At 41.4% G+C, this 17,753-nt stretch overlaps 1 long non-coding RNA gene across 1 annotated transcript in view; it reads left to right on the top strand.

The window, feature by feature from the left end:
- The window catches only part of LOC114091811 (uncharacterized), a 51,754-nt gene extending 34,715 nt beyond the window's left edge, over positions 1-17,039 (top strand). The window contains exons 3-5 of the long non-coding RNA XR_003582556.2: positions 10,945-11,047; positions 12,711-12,832; positions 16,917-17,039. This is a non-coding gene — a long non-coding RNA (uncharacterized lncRNA). The remainder of the gene's footprint in view (positions 1-10,944; positions 11,048-12,710; positions 12,833-16,916) is intronic.
- Positions 17,040-17,753: the final 714 nt, after the last annotated feature.

Here is a 17,753-nt window from a genome sequence, read left to right as displayed (position 1 = left end):
GCCAGAATCTGCCCCCAGCCCTCAACTTAGAGTCCTTGTGGCCAACTCCAATCATGAAGTAGGCATCCTGCAGAGGAGCACCCCCCCTCTCTGAGCCTCAGTTTCCCCACTTCTAAAGGGAAGAGCTGCAATGGGCAACCTCTTGGGTTCCTTCTGGCTGGGGAATATTATGGCCTGGTAATACAAAGCAGGAGATACGGCGGTAATGGGATTCCAGAGACACCCCTCCACCCCTGGCCTGGCCCCTCCACACACATGCTTGCCCACTGGGCGCTCCTTTGATGAGGCTGACTTGTTCCGGATCAGGTGGCTGGTCCTGGGTGGGGTATAGGCTGGGAGCCTGGAGTCTGGACTTTTGCTCTCTGCCTGGACACTCACTATGACCTGGCTGTGGGAAAACCATGGGATGATTCTGAGGCTGTTTTCTTATTTATAAAATTGAGATAATAATTAGCCTCAACCACCCACCTCCCTATGGTTGTGAGGCAGATCTAAGGTGATCTGCCCTGATGATGTGAGAGGTTATTATGACTAACCCTAAAGAGCAAGTGTGGGGTGCAAACATTGAGAGGGGGCAGCCAGATGGCAGCTCGGATGGCTGAAGAGACTGGGGGATGTAACGGAAGGGGCAGGACTGAGCTATCGAGGGTCCAGGGAGTAGAGTGGAGTAGTGAGGCCCAGAGATGGTTCTGCTGAGCAGGGAAGCTGCTAGGTGGTCAGCAGGACAGAAGGGTCATTTTTGGAATTAGGTGAATGTGCTCAGCATTTGTAAATTCTGCAGAGTGTTTTAATCTGTACCAAGAATAATTTAGAAAAGATACTGATTTCTTTGACATGGTCGCAGGTGAGATACTAATTTCAGGAGCCAGGGATCTGGGGGTATGGGGGAGCTGGCAGGGCCCGAAGCCCACCTTGCAATTCATGTCTTCTGGGTGCTTCCTGCTCAGTGCTGTGGTTTTTATTTACCTAGCATCTTCCTTCTCAGGACCTCACAGGAGGGGCCCTTTGTTATCTGGGAGACTTTCAACACCTCAGGGAGGCTTGGAGGAGGCGGCTGGGATCCTTATCAGGGGTGGGGACTGGGGTTGGGGATGGGCCACACCAGCTCTGCTCCATGTCCTGCCGGCCCACAATCTGGATTTTCTGGGATGGCTAGATTTCAGTGTTCAGTCTCAGGGCAACAGCTGCTCCTGCCATCTAATTATGGCCGGAAAGAAAGACTTCGGAGCAAATACTCTATCAGCAAAGTCATTATTTTTAGTAGTTGCACCTTGGCTTCTAAGGACAGTTAATTGTCCCACACAGGTCTCCTCACAGTTAACTTGATGTGTATTTCACAAATGGTTTACCTGGGAGTACAGTAGGAGGGAATCTTTATTGACACTTAAAAAAAAAATAGGGTCAGTGTTTGGCTGAAACTCTTTTGAGATGTTCCCAGGTTAAAACCATTTTCACCATATTTCCTTGAGTCCATCATTATTTTGTGAGAAGAATCTTGCTCTTGTTGGTTCACCTGCAGACCTTGTAAGCCCTATTTGATTTTTACAAGAGGATGCCAACCATTCCCCAGCTTGACATCTGGTGGCTCATTGGGTCTCACATAGTTTTGTCACCTAGAATAGCTTAGATCCCCAACACCTACTAGGGACACTCCCCCTATGAGGCATTGCTTGAGTAGACTGCAGTCTATGCTATCCACATGCATGTAGCCATTCTGAACCTCCTGTCACTAGCACCCCAAGTCCCCATGTTCCTTATTAATCAAACTCCCCCGTAAGCTTGACTGAGAAATGTAAGAGACAGATCATGAATCTGTGCGGAGAATGCCTCTGAGCACGTGCTGTCTTCTCCATTGTCCTCTCTGGGAGGGGTGATGGAGACATCAGGAATGCTTGTGTTTCTCCTGGGCTAGTGGTTTGCTTTAATCTTGAGGATCCTGGGAATTGTGCAGCTGATCAGGTTTCCTCTTGGCACTGACTGTTAGAAATTTTAGAGCCAAATTTGTGGCCCACCCCTAGCAAATGGATCAAAGTTTATGGTATGTTTATTTTGTATTAGTCCCATCCTTGGCTCCATTTTATGGCTTTACCCTTGCTTGTACATTTCTTTTTTTTCTCACCTGCTTCTAATTTATGTCTTCTTGCTGAATTTTATGCATCTTTGTAAGCTGCCTTAAATCCTTTTGTGAAACAAAGCAGCGTATATACAAACAAACAAATAAATGCATACTCTGTCTCATGACTACACAACATGTCATAATTTTTGGCTTGAGAAATAGCATCCACACAGCTTTTGATGTCTCCTCCAGGGCCGACGTTCTTCTGCAAGACCAGCCAAATAGATAAACTGTATACAAAGCCAAGTGTCCCCTCTGGGAGCAGGAGGGGGACAGAAAGCCAGCAAATATACCATAAGGTGTTGAGGGCTGTGAACATCTGTGAGCAGGGTAAGGAGGAAGAGGCCCAGGCATCCTGGTCTGGGAGGACTTGCTGAAAGGATGCATCTGAGCAGAACCCAAGCAAGGGAAGGAGTCAGTCAGGGTGCCCTTGGTAGGAGAGCATCCAGGCAGGGCACCAGCTGGGCAAAGTTCCAGCTGAGAATTCAAGGATGCCAGAGTGGCTGGAGCTAAGTGAGCAAAGAGGAAAGTGGTAGGTGACGGGGACAAGGGGACTGGACCCTATCGGGTCTCATGAGCAATGGCAAAGACTTGATGTTTCTGAGAAGCCTTTGATGGTTTTGGGCAGAGGCCTGACATGATTGTATTTAAGTTCCAGTGATTGTCAGGGGGAAGGATGACACAGGGAGTTAGAGGATATGGCAATAGTCTGAATGACAGCCAAAGAGGGTTTGAACCACAACAGTGGCAGTCGAAGAGGTGGGCAGTGGTCAGGATCTGGAACTTTCTCTATACTGTATCACTCCTCTAGTAAAAGTCTGTTTTCCCATCTGTGTTGTGTTCATGTTCTCTGATCCTGTCACACCTCAGACAGTGCTGCGGGGCTGTCACCTGCATCTTTTCCTCATCATCAACTCCTCTGTGGTGCCCATTATATTCTCACTGCCCTCACTTCCAAGACCCGCACCCCCAGCGCCTCCTCCCACCCGGCACAGGATTCCACCAGAGCTTCTGGCTCCATGTGTCTTCATTTTAGGAAATCGCCACACAATTTTCAGGGGTCAAGGCAAAAATTATTAAGAAACCAAAGAGTATGGAACCCAGCATGGGGCCCTTCTGAGCACAGGGCCCATGGGGTCACATGCCCATGAACCTGGCCTCGCTTGCTCTGCATGCTCCCAGGACAATTTCGTTCATGTTGGCATTAGCGACCACACATACTGATGACGCACGGAAGCATCCTCTTCTTCAGCCCCAGACCCAACTGTTGGCCCATCCTATTGACATCAACGCTCTTGTCATTTTTGCAGGCAACTTAAAAGCAGTGAGTTCAAGCCTGAGCTCATTCACTTCCCCCAAACCTGCTTCTCCTCCCATATCCACTATCTTGATGAATAACAACCTAATCCCGAGTTGCCCAAACCAGAAATATCTGAGTCATTCCTGACTCTTCCCTCTGCCTTAGCTCCTCTGTCCAATAGGTCTCGAGACTCGAGTGAATATAATTTCTATTATCTCTGGGATTTATCTCTTCCTTTCAATCTTCTGGCCACTGCCTGAGTTCAGGGGTTCACAGCTCCTGCCTCCTGGGGTGCAATGGTCTCTTTCTCCCCACCTCTGGCTTCCCAGCACCCCTGCACACTCCCCACATGTCTCCACAGTGATCATTCTAAAACAAAAGTCCCAGTTAGCTCATTTGCATTTCTGTGTCTCCCCAAGTCTGCCAAGTTTGAACTCTTTGACCTTGCATGCTGGTTCTTCAGGGACCTGCCTGCCAGTGTCTCCTGACCCTGACCCCGGCCACACTCCCTCCTACCTCCAAACAATGTGTAGGGTCCATCCGTCCTGTTTCTGCCCTGACAGGCCACATACTTTCATACCACTTCTCTCTGCACTTCCTGTTCTCCTGGCCCTGGTGCCCACTCCTGATGCCCTCTGACAGCTGCCTTCCATCCCGGCCACCATGGGCAGTTCTTGAATGTCCAGAATCAAGGTGGCAAATTCAATCTCTTGTGCCTCTCAAAGAACCTATAAGTGACTGACAAGAACAAAATTAGAAAATGTCCTTAGTAGCACTGAAAAAAGGAGAGACTGTCATGAATAAAGAAGGTACTTATAGTAATTTCTGGAAGAAATGAAGCAAATAGGGTCAGGTCAAGTGTACAAACAAGCCAGGAGGGAGCCCACGAGACCCAAAGGACCCAGTGCTTAGAGCAATTGGGACAACCAAGGAGCTTATATAGTGGGACATCCCAGTTGGCCAATGGAAAGGGTGTGAACTGGAAAGTGGGTCACTTCTCTGTGGCAGATTCATTTTGTGTGAACTGAAGCCCGAGGTGAGGTGGAGGCGGTGCCGGGTTAACTCTGGGCAGCACCACAGATATGGAGAAGGGAAGCCCAAGGGTGGTGAAACCCTCCGAGGTCCTCTGCACCCTCCTGAGATGCTGTCCTCAGGGTGACTCCTTTTCTTCTTCCTGTTGACATTGTCCTGTTGACATCACAACATCAACAACTTTGCTAGAGACACACATGTAGCCAAGGTGCCAGAGCAGGAGGACAGGGGGCCAACAGCAGGGCACATAAAGTGATCCTCGGGGGCTCGTCCAGAACTCTGCACCCCAGCTGTTGGTTAAAGTGGTCTCCACTACTAGGAATGGACTAGGTGAGGATCAGGTCGTCATCCCTTACTACCACAAGCCTCTTACTAGGAGTTCTGGCCCACTGCCCACCCACCCTGAAAGGAAGGCCCCGACTGGTGCATTCCAACTCAGACCCCACCCCAGGACACCAAGGCCTACCAGCCATGGCTCATCTATGTTTTCTTGGATAAATGCTTGGCATAGAAATATACCCCTCCTAACTGAAGTGCATATGTGAGATACAAAGAAAGAGATTCCTAGAACATAGAAGTCACAACACCTGTAATATCCTTTCTGAAAAGAGGGGGCAGAGAGTCAAGCCATAAAGTGAATCAGAAAGATAAATCCAGGTAAAGGAAAAGTCAAGGATATAAGAAAGTTTAGTCTTGGGGTGGGGGAAGTGTTGACAATGGGATTTTGAAATTCTATGCAACTATTTTGGAAAGCTACAGTAAAGAAAAAAGACAAAAACATAAAATAATTCAAGGTAAAGAAACATGGGAAAAAGTCAGTAAAAATATTTAAATGTTCCTCATTTTTCTAGATAATGTTTATTTACTGATGTACATATTTTACTCAGATTTATTTGCTAAATTTTAAGGACATTCAATAAGATAGAAATAGGATGTAGGACTTTGAAACTACTTGAGAATAAAAGGAACAAAAGTTTATCTAGTAAAATTTAGGAAAGGGAAAACAGAAAATCTTAAACAAAAACCAGAAGATAAAGTATCAGGGATGAGATCACATGTATGACCAATTAAATTATGTAAAGAAAAAAGAATCTCAGAGTAGCTATAAAAGCCAAATCCAGAATTGCGCTGCTATAAAAGAAACACCTAAACCAAAATGATCCAAAATGTGTAAAATAATAGAAACAAAGATTTATTGGAAAATGTGTGTGAGAGAGAGATAGAAACAGAGACAGAGAGATAGAGATAGAGGAAGAGACAGAGAATATTAAACAGAAAAAAATTAAGCTAGTGATGGTGGTATTGAGATTAGAATAACTAGAATTCAAGGCAAAACTTATATTGGAAAAATAAAATAATTTATATTGATAAAAGTTATAATCTACTAAACTTTACAATATTAACAAAACTTTATGTACTAAAAGGTAGGTAGAGAAACAAATTGCTAAAAAATGCAAGAACTTAATGAAAGTACAGTAATAACAGGAGCTTTCTGTACATGGCTCTCACAATGCAACAAACACTGGAAAGGATTTAAATAACACAATTGTTAAGTTTAATGTAATGTATACCAAATAGAACTTTGTAAGCAGTAGAGAGGAAAAAACTATCTCCAAATACCTGTGAATTATTTACAAAAGGAACCATGTACAAGTACATGAACAAATTCTCCACAAATTTCTAAAACCTATCACAACACCAATAAGTTATGTAAGAATACAATCCCTTGGAAACAATTTTTTAAAAATTCTTTTCTACTTAAAAATGAATAATTAAGAAAAGAGAATATATAGCTGGGCATGGTGGCACATGCCTGTAATCCCAGTGGCTCAGGGTTGCTGAGGAAGGAGGATCAAAAGTTCAAGGGAAGCCTCAGCAACTGGAGAAGGCCCTAAGCAACTCAGTAAGACCCTGGCTCTAAATAAATTATAAAAAGGACTGGGGATGTTGCTCAGTGGTTAAGTGCTCTTGGGTTCAATCCTGGGTAAAAGAAAGAGAGAAAGGAAGGAAGAAAGAAACACATCAAAGCTTATATTGTGAAGCCAAAGATGCATTCAGAGTGGAATTCATTGTTTTAATTATTTTATTATAAATAAAAAATGGAGAAGAACTTGATGAGAATTTTATTCCAGAAACTAGAAAAGAAATAATAAAACATTAAAGGAAAGTAGGAGGAAGAAATTAAGAGCTCAGGGAGAAAAAGAATTGACATAGAAAAATTAAAACAAAGCTCTATTGATTTACCCTAACAATTAATATTTATTGCATGCCTAATACATGCCCAAGTACTGCACCAAACCATTGAGGATGCTGAGATGAACAAAATAGATTCGATCCCTGTATTTGCAGAATTTATTTGAAAGGAATTTTCAAGAGACAAAGCTCTTTCAAGACTGGCAAACAAAAAGAGAATAAAAAATAATATTTATACATAAGAAAGAACATCACTATTTACATGGAGGGAGAATTTTTAAAAGTTTCGTGTCCTATATAGATTTATTTTAGTAAAATTGAAATTTTAGATAAAATGAGCTCTCTTTCATAACTAACATAGATGACAAAATTGGCTCCAGAAAAGGTAGAAGACCTTAAAAGTTCCTAGAAGAAAGTAATAAAATAACAACCCAAAGACCTCAGACCAAATGATTTTATAAGTAAATTCTATCATCTCTCCAAAGGGTAAAATGTCTTATCTATACTTAGAGATAAAGTCCTTCATAAATCATTTCATGAGACTCCATTAACTCTGATGCTAAAATCTAACAAAGATAGCATCAAAACGTAGACAAATTTATGGAAGTATAAAAATCCTAAATAAATTATTGGAAATTTCAATGTAGTAGTGGATTGAAAGATTTTTTTTAAATGCCAGGTCTAAGCATCCCAGAAGTTTGAGAGCATTTCATTACTAGAAATTCATTAATTTATATTAATAGAATAAAGAAGAAAATTAGATGCTAAAATATTATTTGGCCAAATTCAAACTCTGTCCTTCACAAAAAAACTCATAGTGAGTCAGGAAAATGTTAACATGATATAATTATTTACCATAAAGTAACTAGAGGCAGGCACTTTGATGCACACCTGTAATCCTAGCAGCTCAGAAGGCTGAAGCAGGAGGATGGCAATTTCAAAGTCAGCCTCAGCAACTTAGCAGGGCCCTAAGCAACTCGGTGAGACCCTGTCTCTAAATAAAACATAAAAAAGGGCTGGGGAGGTGGCTCAGTGGTTAAACACCCCTGGATTCAATCCCTGGTATTAAAACAAACAAACAACAACAAAAAGTAACTGTATCCTTAATGGTGAAGAACTAGAAACCACCAAAATAAAGAGTAAAACAAAGATGCTCAAATCACTGCTGTTATTTTCACTGCTCTGAAGGTTCTAACCAAAATGAGAGTCTCAAATACAGAAGTACATGGAGCAATCCAAAAGGAGAAAATCACCACTTTTGTGCGTGCTGTGATAATGGAAACAGCCGAGAGAATAAGCTATCACAGAATAAGAGAATTCTGTGAGGCAGCCAGATTAAATTTATATAAAAATCCCCCAATTAATAGGTTTCCTACATACTGACAATGACCTGTTAGAAAATTTTAAAAATTTAAAATTCATTGGAAGAACTCACTTAACTATAAAATAACTAGTAACAAATTTAACAAGAAATACATAAGATGTAAAACATAAAATTCTCTAATTTTCTTAAAGAATACAGAAAACTATTGAATTAACAAATAAAAGAGATACAACAAAGTCCTTGGTGGATTTAATTGAGTGATAATGTCAATTCTTCCCAAATTGCTCTTGATTTAATTATCATAAAAATCCTAATGGGATTTGAAAAAAAAAAACACAAAACAACTCTCATTCTGTCATTCTGTGCCTATAAACACAAATTCTATGTATTTGTGAGTAATTGGATTTTTAACATCCTAACATAATAAATCAATTCTCATTTTGTAAAAAGAATATTAAAAGGGAATTTATTCTATGAGCTGTTAAAGAGTACTACCAAGACACAGTAAGAAAAATTGCATGCTAGAAGTATAGAAAGAGAAAACACAATTAATTGAAAAGAATAAAGGGTATAAAAATGATGTATATGTAAGGGATCTAAGTGTGTAAAAAAGTGGCAAGCATACTAATAGGATGAGGATTTTTTCAAATAAAATGGGATCAGAATATTTGAATAAATATTTGGGAAAATAGTGTTTTTTTTTGGCACTGGGGATTGAACCCAGGGGCACTTAAATACTGAGCCACATCTCCAGCTCTTTTTTTTTATATTTTATTAAGAGATATGGTCTTGCTGAGTTACTTAGGGCCTTGCTAAATTGCTGAGGCTGGCTTTGAAATTGCCATCCTCCTGCCACAGCCTCCCAAGCCACTGGGATTACAGGTGTGCATCACCAGGGCCAAGTGGGGAAAATAGCATCTATAGGCACTTGGTACCACAAAAGATTTTTTAGTCTCATTAATTAAATGTAAAACATACTACCATGAAAGTATTGGAGAATATTTACATAATCTTTTCATTTGAAACAACTTTCCAAGTATAACTGTAAATTTTAAAGTTATAAAAGATCATTGGATTTTACTAAATCTGATTTTACTGATAATTTCTGCCTAGCAAAATACCTAAATAGATCTAAAAAGATAAATTTTAAAAACTGGAAATAAGATTTGTGATATAGGTAATTGCATATAATTAATTAATATCAATTAATGTGAAATATCATCACACTCCTAATTCTGTAGCCCATGGGCCACACTCCACTTGGATTGGAAGAAAGAACTTGAAAGTCATTCAGGTTTAACTCTTTCACTTTACAGTGAAGGGCTCTAACTCTTGACAGATGGCTGTCCAGCTTCTGTTTGAAGCCCCTGGGCAGAAATCCTGGCTATGAAACTCGTCCTTATAGAGATAAAAATCTCTCTCTCTCTCTCTCTCTCTCTCTCTCTCTCTCTTTTTCTCAGTAGAAGAGATTGAACCCAAGGACTCAGGCATGCCAGGCAAATACTCTACCATTGAGCCACACCCCCAGCTGTTTTGTTATTTGGAGACAGGATCTCACTAAGTCACCCAATGCTGGCCTTGAACTTGCTATCCTCCTGCCTCAACCTCCTGAGCAGCTGGGATTACATGTTGTGTACTGTGCCAGTTCCTTTTTTTTTTTTTTTAAATCACTACTCAGATATTATAGCTTCTTAATTCTTTCTCCTCCAGGCCAACTTCATTTGGTCATTTATTTTTAATCTTCAGTTATGGAACAAAAAATTCCAGTTGTGGTTTGACCAATGTAGACTACAGTGAGATTTTTGAATTTTCTGACTTGGAATATGACATACAGTTCTTGTTTGTAAAGTCCTGGGTTACTTCTTTGAGAGCCAGTTTATATAGCTGAGTCATGTCAGACTCACTGGAGGGATACTGTGAGTTTATGTGCTGCACAACTCTAGGGGGCTCTACTTATAATGTGTTGTAGATTTACATATTTTTTTCAATAATTTTCCAGTAGATGGCAGTAAAGTGTCTGAGAAGGGGGGTGTCTTTTAATTCGTGCAAACACTTGTGGGTTAGCACTGACCTGACATAGAGTCAATCAAAGCGATAGATATTTTAATAAGAATGCACTATCTCTACTGCAGATGCTCCAAAATCCATCTCTCCCCTTCTTCACTCCTAACAAATCCCAATTTTGCTCAGATATCTACCCCTCTCCAACATGACTTTGGGGAAAGCAATTCTTTACCCCTTCAAAGTTGGATCTGGGTTATTCTAAACCAAAGTTTCTCAATCTCCAACTATGACATTTTGGGTCAGAAAATTCTTGGTTGAGTGGCTGTCTTGTATATTGTAAGATGTTTAGCAGCATCTCTGGCCTCTCTATCCACGAAATGGCAACATCCCCACCATATCACCAGTTGTGATGACCAAAAAAAATATCTCCAGACATTGCCAAGTATCTCCTTGAAGCAAAACTAACCCAGTTGAGAACCACTATCCTGCAGCATCTCAAAGAAGCAAAGCTTTCACACCAAAAGCTGCTTTTCCTCTGTCGCCTTTTTATAGGAGATGACCAATTGACTTGTCTATCTCCAATTACATTTTGTTGTTGTTGTTGTTGTTCTTACTTGCAGCCAAAAGCAACCCATTCAATATAAGGCATTACTGGCTAACCCTCACCTACACTTCCTGGGTGTGCTTATATTATTGCTCTTAATCTATCAGAATAACAACTTTACTTTATCCCACTCATTTTGTTATTGTTCCAATTCCAGTCCATCAAAAAAATTTTGAATCCCAATTTTATCTTCTAAATTATTAGTTATCCCTTGCAGTTTGGCATGATTTGTAAATCTGACAAGTATGTCAAAAATATTTTTTTCAGAGTTGCTGACTAAATATACTCCTTCAGGTATACTTGTCCATATAGTTATAAAGTCACCTAATTTACCAGCAGATAACTCATATTTCTCCATCTTACCTATTAAGGTTTCAAGAGAAGCATCATAAAAAATCCAGAAGGAATCAGGCCCATCCTGCTTCCTAATTCATAAGTCAAGTAACCAAGTGGAAACAGACTAGATCATTTGGGGTGAGTTACTCCTGAGGACCATGGATTATGCATGGCAATCTAGTGTATAGGAGCTTGCCACTTACTAGTGTGTTTTAGTGTCTAGCTGTATGTCAACTTGTAATTTCCCATGCTATCCATCTTGCCTACATGAAAAATATTGAACATTTGTTGATCTATTGCTGTGACCCATTTCTAGTTCTCTCTGACCCCTCAAACATTATCAATAATAATGTAATAACCATACTTGCAATCATATTTTTTTGTTCTGAGAGTTCATTCATCCAAGACCTGGATTCATTTAAAACTGGTGCTTATATTAAAGAATTTAAATAAAGAGGATTATATATAATTAGTTAATCAAATGCCACAGATTCAAAGAAGTGTCTACTGAACATGATACTGATAAACCTGAATTACAAAACATCATAAAGAGTCGTCTGCATCCAAAACACAGCCTTAGTTTGGCGATCTAAGGGGGAGAGAGAATCCTTGGAGAGCTCCGGGGATATAAGAAAGGACTTTATTGAGAAAGAAAAATATAGAGAGATCAATTTAGCTGACAACCTCCACTAATTTGGGACTTTGTTCCATTATCTTCTTCTCTGACCAATTCCTTGCCCCAAACTTACTCCTTTAGCTTTCAAGACTTTGTTGATAGGGAGCTGTAGGCACTGTGGTTTAAATATGGTTTATTCCCTCCAAACTCCTGTGGAAACTTAATCTCCATTATGATATACTAAGAGGTGGGATGAGGTGAAACCTTTGAGAGGTGATTAGGTTCTGCCTTTAGGAATGGTTTAATCCATTTGTGCAATTAATGGATTAATGAGTTAATGGCTTATCTCAAGAGTGGGCCTGCTATAAAAGCCAGTTTGACTAGGTCTCTTGTATGTTCCTTGACTGTCTCTATGTGCTGCCCTGCACTGCCTTGGGACTCTGCCAGCAAGAAGGTCATCACCGAGGTCAAGGTGGCCCCTTGACCTTGGACCAGAATCATGAGTCCAAACTAAACCTCTTCTTTACAATGTAATCTATGGTATTGTGTCATTAGCAACAGAAAACAGTGACCACAGGGCCACTGTCAGAAGTGAGCACGTGCAGCAAGTGCTAGCCCCAGAGATAAGTTAGCATCGACGGAAATAACAGTGTGGAGAAGAGGACCCAAGGACTGTATTCAGCAGTTCTTCTGGACAGTGGAGAAGTGGAGATGGCACCACAGAGCTGTCTTCTCCTTTAGGCTTAGTGCAGAGGTAGGGTAGGAGAAGGAGGGAGGGTGGCAGGTGAGGCTGATCAGGAGGCTTCAGTATCTCTTTTGTGGTCTAAATACAAAGCTTTATGCACCAGAGAGGGATATTGACTTCTCAATCTGCACCAGAAGAATGCCCAGCAGCCATGGTCAGCTGCAGAGGGGAAACAGTTGCTCTTATTCTCAGGCTGTGTTCTGGCTCCTCATCTGGGAAGCAATGCAGGTCACATTTAAGAGGGCTCAAGTCAGACTGATCAGCTTCAAATAATGGCTCTCGTGGTTATTAGCGATGGGATCTTGAGCAAATCCTTAACCTTTCCGAGGTTTACTCTCCTTGCTAGAAAATGAGATAGAACCTGTGCAGAGTGAGTGCTTGGTGTGATGTTAGCTACTGTCACTCTTAAATCACCTGCTTTGGAAACTTCCTCCTTGCAGAGACTGTTTATGGAAAAAGGCCAAGGCATTCTGAGTTGGATCCTCAAATCAGAAATGAGCCCTGGGGTTTATGTAATCCTCATGAGGAAATTGGAAGCTGGAACAGAACCATCATTTCAAAGGTTCAAGTGATTTCCTTTGTTGTTGGAGGTTGGTTCTTGGGTTCGTTCTTGGGCAATGGGCCTTCTGATTAAGCAAAGCAAGGGCAAAGGATTTCCAAAGAGCTAAGTTTCACTGCATGACAATGTTAACAGGTTATCTTGAACGAGAGTGGTACAGGTGGGGAGGGTTGGACGGAGTTGCACCTCTGCAGATAGATTTACTTCCTCTAAAGAAACGCCTCTTTCACAATGATGGGATTAAGCTGCCTTATGTGGGATGACTTTGCTTGTTTTAGGGAGGGGTTTCTGGGTTACCTTCAAGCACTGGGTCACAGATTTTGGAGGGGACCCTGAAGATGACAGAAAGCCTTGCAGTCCTGGTCAATACAGTTACTAGAGAAAGATGAACATGAATGGTTTGGGCTAATCTTGGACTGTTAATAGGTCATGCATGGTATTATTCAAGACTAAATAAGCTAGAGTGGGGAATATCTTGATTTATGCTTTAGGTTCAGCTCTCTTAAGGGCCCTCTTAAGGGACAAAGGGTAGGGCGGTATTCTTGTGGCGAGGGCTGGTGTTTCCTTGAAGGAAGCTGGTTTTCCATTGTCAATCGTACTTTCCAAAGATTAATCATAGGGCTGGAAAATAATAATTTGGAAGGTGGGATCTGGAATTAAGTAAGGGAAAACTGCCTCTTGTCTGTTGGCCTTGTACATGACTCAGTTGGATCGTGCTTTGGACTGTCATGCTCAAGGACACTTCCTCTGGGGTTGACCTATTGACAAATGACAGAGTAGGGCAAGATAGGGAGGCCAGCCTCCACCCCAGTGAACCAAGCCAGAGTGGAGGAAAAGATGCCATCAGTAGGGGATCCCTGGGAAGGGGCCTTGGACTCTGAGGGCAGCCTTGGTCATACTCAGTGTAAAACCTTGGTGTGGGAGTCCCACATGTCACAGTCCATATTTCAACCAGCTGGTGTCCCAGTCTGCTTAGGAGTGGCACACTTAAGGAAGAGATGGTAAAAGGAGGGTGGGAACATCTCAGCGAAAGCTGAACTTGAACCTGCATAGATAGGGTCATGCTGAGAAGATAAAGCCATCTTCCAGAGCCAGAGGATGCCCTGGGCTGGAGAGGAGCACAGAAGGCCCTGGATGAACACACCAGTGCTCCCCAGGAATAGACAGTGATGGCAGAGAACAGGAGCTCAAGTTTCTGTGATTTGGAAATTAAAGGGAAGTAAGTGTGGCTTCCTAAATCGGCAAGGCCTGGGATGTCAGAGTAGGAGACTGTGTCACCTTCTGACTCTAAGGCTTGGTGCTGGTTATTTACCTTTCCAAGTCTTGGTTTCTCCATCTGGGAAATGGGAATAAATGATAGCTACTCTCTCATAGAGTTCTGGTGAAGACTAAATGAGCCACAGTAACCACCCAATGCACAATGACTGTTGATATTATCCTTACTAAACCCAGGGGGGCTGGAAAGGGGAATTAGAAGTACACCCAGCAAAAACCCTTACAACTAGTTGCCAGGACTCAGGCACGAAGCATGGACAGTACTGCAGCAGAGGAAAGGGAGGTCAGAGCTCAGCACCCACCCAGAGATGGGAGAAGAGGAGCTCTCGGGCGGCCCCTTCCTCTGCAGACCCACGGAGCTGGGCCCTGAGATGCAGCAGAGCTCTAGGCTTTGAGTCTCACTTTCCCTGAGCAGAGACATGTTGGTGGAAACCTATTTTCAGAGGCTCAGAATTGATTGAAACCAAAGAGCAGACCCAGCAAACTCCAGTGGAAATGGGCACCGGGGTATAGTACGAGGCTGCCTTCACCCCTTCTCCTCCAATTCCACTTTGGTGGAGGCAACAGAACAAGAGTTTTATGTACCATTCCATTGGATGCCTCCGTGGACACGGCTGTGCCCCGCAACTTGACCCTCGGGCGTCGTGCTAACGTGGAAACCATTCCCAGCCTCCCATGCCTGCCCACCTCCAGCTCCTAATGCCAGGTGATGGTGGGGTTCCCATGGGCACTCTCCCTCCACCCATGCAGCCCTCCTCACTGGCCCTGGACCTGTTCCCTCTTCAGACTGCAGGGCTTCCCGCTTGGGGCACTGCCTTCTAGAAGTTTCCCCCTACCTGCACCCCCACATAAGCTAAGGTAGACCTGAAGTTCCCCTCCTTGGCTCCCCAGTAATACCTGATGCTTACCTCTGTCGTACCATTCTGTGTAATCACTGCCTTCCTGGTCTTTTCACCTGCGGGAACATAGGCCTTCTTTGGGGATTCCTATTGTAGCTCCGTGTTGATTCCATCTACAGCAAGTATTCTTTACACATGTGCTAAATAAATTCATGAGTAATTGAAATGAACTCAAGCATACAAAAGGAAAAATAGAAAATAGATTCACTCATAAATTCATTTAAGCATTGCTTGAGCACTTACTGTCTGCCATCTCCTGCATCCAGGCACTAGAGACACAATGTTAACAGAGGACCCGATCCCTGGCTCAGAGCATGCATAGTCTAGTGTGGATGACCCGAGGTAAATGAGCAGATGGCATGTTCTCACCTGGCAAATGTGTGCTATGAAAAAGTAAAGGGCAGGTAGGACAAGACACTAGTGTACTGAGCATCTGAAAGACATTCTTTTTTGTTTTGGTACCAGGGATTGAACCCAGGGGCACTTAACCACCAAGCCATATCCCCAGCCCTTTTTAATATTTTATATTTTATTAGAGATAGGGTCTTGCTGAGTTGCTTAGGGGGGCCTCACTAAGTTGCTGAGACTGGCTTTGAACTCCCCATCCTCCTGCCTCAGCCTCCCGGGTAACTGAGATTATAGGCATGTGACACTACACTTAACAAGATGTACTTAAGACAAAATTTTAAGTAAAAATATTGAAAATATCAAGTGGAAAACACAAGAAGAAAGAAAGAAAAGCAGCATAAATACGTTTTAGAAGCAAATAATGGAATTTATAATCTTGGATTAAAATTTTTGAGATGATCAGAAAGATGGAAGAAGCAAAATAAATAGTTTAATTTCTTGTAAGATGAATAAAATGTTATTATTTGGTCTTTTTAAAAAAATATTTATTTTTCAGTTCTGGTTGGACTCAATATCTTTATTTATTTATTTTTATGTGGTGCTGATGATAGAACCCAGGGCCTTGCACATACTAGGCAAGCGCTCTACACTGAGCCACAACCCCAGCCCTATTATTTGGTATTTATCTTTTAAAGTTTTAAATTTCTTTATCACATACACAGCTAATTTTACACAAAAGAATAATGTGTTGCTTTTTATTCCTTTTTTGTTTGACATCTCCTTCCCTCTATTTTATTTTTCCTCCTATAATAATGCCTCAACTCATGCTCCTGAACTAGAAATAAAACTTTCCACACTTTCCTCCAAATTGTGATCATTTATATTGTATGACCTTGCACACACACACACACACACACACACCATTCATATACCTAATAAGAGGTTTTTTTTGTTGTTGTTTTTGTTTCTCTGTAATTTAAAATAAAAAATTTAGAGGCAGAATATTGTTTACTCTTTTCCATATCTTACTCCATAAAACCTCATGTAAACACCTCTAGAGCAAAAGCTATATGTCCAGTCCCATTTTTTATAAAGCTGCATAATATTCCATGCTATGCCTCAACCACATATTTTCTCAAGCATGCCCCTAATTATAGGAATTAATTTGGTGTTTGTTTTTGTTTTTTCAAAATAACAATGCTGCAATAAATGTCCTTGAATATGTATCTCCACATACTAGTTCTCTTACATTTATGGCTAAATGCCCATCAGTGCAATTACTAGGCCATGTGTGCACAAAACATAATTCTATAGGTACTTATAGTTGCTTTTCATAAAAGCCATAATGCTTCACATTGCCACCCATTGATGCTAGAGTTCTTCTTCCTCGTGTCTCCTGTAGGAATGAGGGTTGTTGCATGAAGTGATATTTCATTATTACTTTAATCTGCATTTCTCTGTCTGATTGAGATTTTGTGTATGGATTTTAATAATTCAATGAATATATGTTGTTGTTTTTTCCAAAATGTGCATTGAATGAATAAACTGCTTTACACTGGTCAAAGGATTCATGGGATAGAAGAAGAAGGAGGAGGAGGAGAAGAAGGAGAGGAAGAGGAAGAAGAGAAACAGGAAGAAAAAGGAAGACAAAAAAAGAAAGAAGGACAAATGATGACCATCATAATCCCAGTCAGACACAGAGATTTAGTTCTAGAATAAAGACCGATGTGGATCATTAATGGTACTATTTGAAATCTCTTTTGTTAAAAATGATTTGGATTCACAAATAATAATTGTGTGTATTTATGCTGTACAGTGTGATATTTAACACGTGTCTACGGCATGGGTGGATCATATAAGGGTGATGGGAACTGCCTTCCCATCACTTCTTTATGTTTAGAGACTTCTAGCTCCTCTACTTCTAGTTCTTCATAAAATAAACAGCGGTATATGTGTGTATACCGTGAACTATAGTCACTCCTGAGCTTGCTCTTTCCATCTAACTGTTACGCATCCTCCTCTATTGCCCTCCCCCACCCTGCCCAGGATCTCATGAGCACTATTCTACATTCAGATCAACACCTTTTAGGTTCTACAAATGAGAGAGGACATGTGATATTTGACTTTCTGTGTGTGACTTATTTCAGTTAAAATAATGTCCTCTGGTTCAATCCATCTTACTGAAAAGGACAGGATTTCATTATTTTCTGTGGCTGAATTATAGTCCATGTGTGTCTCTACCTCATTTCCTTCACCTACGTATCCATTGATGGATACCTACGTTGACTCCTTATGTTGGCTGTCATGAGTGGTACTGTAATACACGTGAGCGTGCAGCTATCTTTTTGGCTTACTGATTTCATTCACTCTGGATATACACTCAGTGGTAAGATTGCTGGATC

This window comes from Marmota flaviventris, chromosome 14 (genome assembly GCF_047511675.1).
Source record: "Marmota flaviventris isolate mMarFla1 chromosome 14, mMarFla1.hap1, whole genome shotgun sequence".
Taxonomy (NCBI): Eukaryota; Metazoa; Chordata; class Mammalia; order Rodentia; family Sciuridae; genus Marmota; species Marmota flaviventris.
The sequence above is the reverse complement of the archived record's forward strand: the minus strand, read 5'-3'. Positions and strand labels throughout refer to the sequence as shown.